Below are 7093 nucleotides of genomic sequence, written 5' to 3' on the forward strand. Positions count from 1 at the left end.
CCCTGAAGCACACAATCAAATCAGTCAGCCTTTGCTGAACAATGAGGCACGAGTAAGCTAATGCAATATAGATCTGTGTTGTATGCATGCATCAAAAATTGAAGTGCATTTCAGACACTGTCCAGTTTTAAATTTTTGATAAAGGATTTGTGTAAAGCACCATTTTTATTTAATCATAGAATCGTTACAGGGTTGGTCTATAAAAAAGCATGAACATAGCACAAACCTAAGCCAAACACATTTGAAATCGAGCACAAGAGTTGAAGGGGAGAGAGATGTAAAACTGTACAGATTTAAATACAAGGCTTAAAGAATAAAATCATTACCTACCAATATTATATGGCTGATATTATACCAGCCCAGAGTCTTGCTCTCTTGATTACTCTCTGTAGACATGTGTGATAAAATTGTTTTATACCCTGATCTTTATTTAGTCTCTACAAGTACAACACGTTCTCTTCCCACAGCGTCCCTTTTGACGACACTGGCACCCTTTGACATCCCTATTGGACGCACCAAGAGCGTCGCCATTAGACGCCAAAGCAAATTATATAGAAGCCACACAGGTAATTTCTTATTATATTGTATAAGATAGTAATTACGTGCATATCATGTAGTTATGATCATCATTAAAGCACACAACATGTCGCACAATGAGTCAGACCTTGGTCTCCTGTGGAAAAGTCCTGTGCCTTGTGGGACACATAGAGGTGCACAGCACCAGGAACAGTAAGAATGCAATTGAAAGATTGCTGCCAAATAAGGGCAGGTCTTCATAAAACCCTTGCTCCAGGGTTGAGCTTGTAGCAAAACCTAAAGCATACAGCCAAGATAACATTTGGAGAGGCTTCATGACAAGTCTCTGACTTTCTTAAGTGTCACAACCAAAGCTCAGACATAAACCCCAGGAACATCAGTGGAGAAAGTAAAAGATAGCAGTTAATTCTGGTTGAGTTTGAGAGAAGAATGCAATAAACCACCAAACCCAGGAGTCAAACAGAGCCGCAATTGCTGTAGATAAAGGTTTTTGTAAAGCATCAAAATGTTTACAACACAAACTGCGAAAAGTCAAGAGGCCTGAATAGTTTTTAAAGCCACTGTTATGCAATATTTTTCTATACAGTTCATTACAGCCAGTTCAGAGCCCAGTGTTGGAGGTAAACAGTCAACGTCTGTGCTCCCAGTTGGCAGTGAGGCAGTGTGAAGCAGCTTGGCCCAGGCAGACTGAAGGTCCTGGCTCACTTTGATCAAAATGACAGGCCAGAGAAAAAACATTTGGCTCTGACAGAAAACACTAACTCGGGGAAAAGTGCACCTCATCCCTCCCATTCAGTCAGAAACATACTGTGGCTGTCTGCACGCTTTAACACGACCTGCTGCCATCGCCAGCACTCAAAAACCGCATGATGAGTGAGGCAAAAGATTTCCTGTCAGAGAGAGTAGAGTGTGTGTACAGGCATGCGCACGTGTGGACCTTCTTCTGACCTCGTGCTTCGCTCTCCTTCCACTCCAGCGTCTCTGGGAATTCATAATGACATTCCACTTTAAGCTTTCCTGCGATGCGTCAATCATGACAGTTGAAACAAAAGCTCTGCGCACTTGTCGTTTAACATAGGGCCTCTTCAACTAATGTTTTTCTTCCGCTTCCAGAAGCACTTTACTTGCACTTTCTAGTGTCTCTACTATCAGATAAATTCATCTTTCAACTGAGAAGAAGCATCTGGCAGAAATTACTTATCATTCTAAAATGGTTATCCCAATCTAACAAAGAGCAATTGGCATTCTCTTGTTAAACAGCCACACGGTTGTTTTTTCTTTCTCCTTCACCCCCTGTGGACCAGCAAACACTGCGACAAATGTCTTAATGGCTGCATTTGCTCACTCCACAACGTCATGAATTTTAAATGGCTCCTGTTTAATTTACTGCTGCAGAATGTCTAGTATTTTGCAGAAAATACTGAGGGCAAGCAGTGTCTCTGAGGAATGCAAGAGGCAAATTTTGAACCTGACTTATCACTTGGCACACAGAAAAATCTCTGCTATTTGGGCATAAGAAATGCTAAAAGAACCTGAGGCAAGTGAAAGTATCTCAGAGGACATAGTCACTTTGGGACTTCCATCTGTTAGAGCAGATGCTCTGTTTGTACCACTCTTTATAAAAAATCAACAAAGGTCTTAGTGTTGCGACATAATTCTTACTTCTTCACCTGCTTTCTCGGCTCTTCAGATAGGGTGGCTTCAGCTAGCATCTGATGATATCAAAGCTTTCCGAACTGCAACCTGGAGCTTTTCAGTTTTGGACATTTTTTCCTCTTCTCTCTGGTCCACAATCGCAATCTTTGTTAAGTATGCTTGCTACAAAACCAAACAGGAAAGGAAACAGTGGGAGCTAATGGCTTTTGAATACGAGGGTCCTTAGGTGCAACATCAGAATAGCTTTTATCGAAAAAGAAAAATAAATGCACAAACTAATTTTATAAAATATTACCATGAAAAAATAAAAAGTTATTCAAAACTTGAATGAAAAGAAGGAGTATGCATAGATAGCAGTATCATCTGTGTCATTTTTCATATTATTTGTTGCGGATTTATTGTGTATCTGGAAGATTTAAAAGGTTAGTCACTGGGCTGCAGACTCAGGGCTAATTATCTCTGACTAAAGCTCTTCCTGGTAAGAAAAATCCACTTTCCTACAACATAAACATGAGCCATCAAAAGGCATTTACAGTAGAGGTGAATGTTAAGATCATAGTGGAGAAAACGACATCATTAATGGCAGGAATGTAGATACATGTAGGACATATTTTTATTTGTGTGACATCCATGCATAAGTTGCATGATCTTTTGTATGGGTATGTTGGAATTATGAAAGTTAGGAAAAAGAGTATGATTTTGTTCTAATACTAAAAAAAATCTACAGTGACTTGATGTGAGTTTTCTACACCTTAAGAAGGGAGCTTTGTTGTTGGTGTAACCTAAGTGTCAAACTCCTTACACTCCAATTATCCTCAACAATCACTCCCTTAGGACAAAAGCAAACCAGCCCCTGTAGATACTTCAGATCAGACAAGTCTCTACAATGTGACACTAAGAGAATAAAATTGTGCCTTATAATGTTCACACATACAATTGTGATCTCTCTCTCTCTCTCTCTCTCACAGTCTCTGTATTCAGAGTCTTGATACAATAGTAATTGTTTTGTCATGCTGTACTTACACTGTTTGGAAGAGCTGATTGATTTTTCGTTTTCACACTTCTGAGAGCACAACTTGCTTTGTCTCCACTCTCCCTGCCTTTCAAATAGGTTCTGTGTTTTTAAAAAAAAAAAAGTTGTTCTTCAGCCATATTGCCAGTCAGGCTGAATAGGAAACTTTGGGCTCTTTTTACATATTCTCCCAGCGTTTGAGGAGTTAGGTGTGATGAATGGTGCCTCAGATGTACCACCTATCTGTGTTCCCCCTGCACAAGAGAAGAGAGTTATCGCTGTTGTTAGCTGGTCGAACACACCCCCAGCTGGTCGAACACACTCCCAGTCTGTTCCAGACATCATTTTGCAGGGTGAACACACTCTCTTCCATCACATTTGCTGTGCTTCGCAGATAATGGGTTTTTGAATGAATCAGGTATAAGGCTACCACAGAGTCACAGAATGTCCTTAGCAGAGCCTGCACACTCCAAAGAACATCAGTCTCCTCAGAAGGTGGAGGCAACTTCTTCGTCGGTGTTGTGAGTCCAGTCCAGTTTATGGTCTAGGTGAACACCCAGGTACTTCAAATTATCCACTATCTCAATGTCCAAGCCCTGGATGTTCACCAGTGTTTGGAAGTCTATCACCAGACTGCTTCATCTTACTGGTGTTTACAGGTGTGAGCGCAACCACCTTTGCTTAAAGTCAATGATGACTGACCTTTACTCCAGCTCTTTCCCCTCAAGCACACAACCAACAATGGCTGAGTCATCAGAGAACTTCTGGAGATGACAACTGCTGGTGTTGTGTGTAAAGTCTGACGTATAAAGGGTGAAGAGGAATGGTGAGAGTACCGAACCCTGAGGGCCCCTGATGCAGGTAATTACTCTAGCAGTGGGTAAAGGAGGGATAGTTAGGAAACAACCAGAGCAGTGGTGCCTGGGGACAAAGTCCCTGGTGTAGAGTACCAGACAATCCAAAGGCAAGTATTGTATTTTGATGGCAAAACTCAAATCTGGAAAGCACAATTTTTAGCTTGTAATCTTACCTGCTACACTGTCAAAGTGTTTCTTTTCATGACACCTATTAGTTTTGTTATGTTTACTGTCAGCATTGTGGACTGGACACCAAGGTCCCTGTCTTGGCCATGTATTTTAAAAGCCAAAGAGTGCTTCAACCTGGCTTCCATCTCTCAATATACATAATAATACATTTCATCCTCCATTGGACCCTGGCTGAGGTCATGTTGAAGAGCTCCTTGTGTTCTTATTCTTTTGGGTGCCAAGTGGAACCTCCTACCATGTAGTGTCCAGATCATTAAAAATTCCCCAACTCCAAGGGGAATAACATTGTTCATAGAGTGACACACAAAATAATTGGACTCAAAAACAGGGTCAAAAGAGCTTGAAAGGACTGCTGATGGCTGTGCTCATCTAGCTGCATCTGTTCTTAAGGGTTGCAGGCAGCACTGGTGGTTAGAATCAAAATTAGAATCAAGCTCATGCTCAGTGTTACTTCAACAGAAAATTGTATTACACACTTCAGATGCAAGTAATGTGTGACCACCACTGTCCGTTTCTAGACAATTTTGCTGGGTACCCTAATTCAGTCCATAATGTCAGGGTCCTTAAAAACAGCCCTCTCTACAGTCAGCAACACTCCCCACCTGAAGGGAATGGTGTCCATGTGGGTTACAAACCATTGCACTCATCCAACCACACAGGTAGCCAGTCAAAATCACAGTTGCTGCTTGGTATAACAGGCCTCACGCCAAGACCCTATACTGTGACTGAATGGGCCTTTGGCATCATGGCGACAAGGTGGAGATCCATCTTTTTCAGGACCCTGGAAGTGCACACTACTTTTGCAGTCAAAGTGATCCCTTGCTGTGCCATTTGGCACAACATTTATCTCACAGATAGAGACACACTAGAGTATGTAAAAGAAGCACTGGGGCCTGATGAACATCAGCATAGTGAGCATCAGTCAGATTTGCTGTGATTTGCCTGGGCGCATGACTTCTGCACTTTCAGCACCAAACAACACTCCACCGTTTCTTCTCGGCCATCAATACTATTAAGAAAATATTCAAGACAAAGTAATACTGTAGAATACATTTCATATTGTGGTGTTTATTCTGGAATGTTAATTATTGATTTACATAACTGCTCTTTAATCTTTGATTTCAGTCTCCCATTACAGTTAGATTTGTTTTACAGTTTTTTTGAACAATTACTTAATATCACCTTAAACAAAACCAACTGTTTTTAAAGAAAAATGAACATTTGTCACAGTTTTACAACACAGTAAAGTTAAGAGTCTCTCCTTGGTCGCTTCCTCCGACCTTATCCTCTCCTCTGCCTTCTCCAGGCCTCCTCTGGGGCACTGGTTCACTCGCTGGCTTCCCAGTAGAGCTTTTCTCTGGATCCAGTAGCACTACGCCAGGGGAGGCAGAGGTTGAGGCAGATACAGAAGAGTCCTCCCCCCAGGCTGAGGCAGTGGGGCATAGAGGCTGAATAGACGGCTTCCCACCCATTGTCTCAGCCATGAGAGAGAACCACTTCCATGTCCCAGCAGTATGCTCCCTTGATTCAATGCCATTGCCTGTCGGTGGCTTCCTGAGTTCCTGCACACGGTTTAAATATGTAGTTCTGAACATCATCTAAAATCAAATTTTGCACTACAAATGTTTTCGTAGGAATTATGAGGAAAACCCAATCTCCATCTGCAGGATTTACAAAAATCTAATTTGAACTCATTCCCATCCAATGGAAGCAGCAAATCACCTGAGAAGAAATGCTCCCTCTATGTTTTTAGACACTACCTCAAAATGGTGAACACACTTTAAAGTGAGTAGTGTGATTTTGGACACAGCCTAAGATACTGTCAGCAACATCAGCATTGTACTGAAGGTCAGAGGCTACTTGTTTACATTCTGGTGCATGTCTCCTAACATGAGGCAGCTGTAAAAGGAATTTGGAATTAATGTTGCATTTATCAGAAGTATTTTTCTGAAACTATACTGTCAATACTGATCCCTAATATGATTTGAAAGTTCTCTGTGATATGTCATGTTTTAATACTTCTGATAAGTACAATTGTTTCTTCTATGTAAACTGTTAAATATTGTTTGCCTTGGCCAACACTGGCTGCTACATCAACATGTTGCCTCACTGTACTTACTTTGGCACTACAGGTCTACCCGTCTCCTTTCCCTCAGGAATTATATTCATATTGAATGATTTTGCAGTGTAAAATTTATGATGAAGGCCACGTTTAATAGGAGTGTAAAAAGCAGTGTGGCCTTTAAAAGCAATGCATAAAGTTGGATGGGTGAATGGACATTTGGCACTTCTGACCTCTGAATATGAGATAGCAAATATTCTGTGCTATGACAGTCCAACATCTAGTGTTCTAATAACCTTTCTTTAATCATGTAATTCTCACATACTACTAGTAGGCCCATGCCAATTTAATTTTTTACTGTAGCTCTTTAGACTAGTAGGTCACAGGTTTGCAGGTTTGGTCATCTGCAGCCTTCCGATATGGAGTTTGCATTATCTCCTCGTGCTTGCATGGGTTTCCTTCCACAGTCTAAAGACATGTTCGCTAGGTGACTCTAAATCTTATAGTAGTGGATGCTTCTTGAAATACAAATTTGTACTACTTTATGTTGGCTGTTCATGTCCTAAAAATGATTTTTTTAAAAACTAAACACATTAACAAGGACACCAAAGTCAGATTAATTCAAATGGTTGTAATGGTATATTCATTTGAGCGCACATGTGTATTGGCCTTACACAGTGTATGAGGCAGCTGTTCTGGATGTATGACACTGTGTAAAGGCAGTGCACTTTTTGGACTCACACACAGAAGGTCTTGAAAAATATATGAGTAACAGAATTG

General features: G+C 41.0%; 1 pseudogene; it reads left to right on the top strand.

Annotated features, from left to right (window-relative positions):
* Window positions 1–653: 653 nt before the first annotated feature.
* On the top strand, window positions 654–5703 carry LOC137105046 (uncharacterized; annotated as a pseudogene).
* Window positions 5704–7093: the final 1390 nt, after the last annotated feature.

The sequence above is a fragment of the Channa argus genome, chromosome 19 (genome assembly GCF_033026475.1).
Source record: "Channa argus isolate prfri chromosome 19, Channa argus male v1.0, whole genome shotgun sequence".
Taxonomy (NCBI): domain Eukaryota; kingdom Metazoa; phylum Chordata; class Actinopteri; order Anabantiformes; family Channidae; genus Channa; species Channa argus.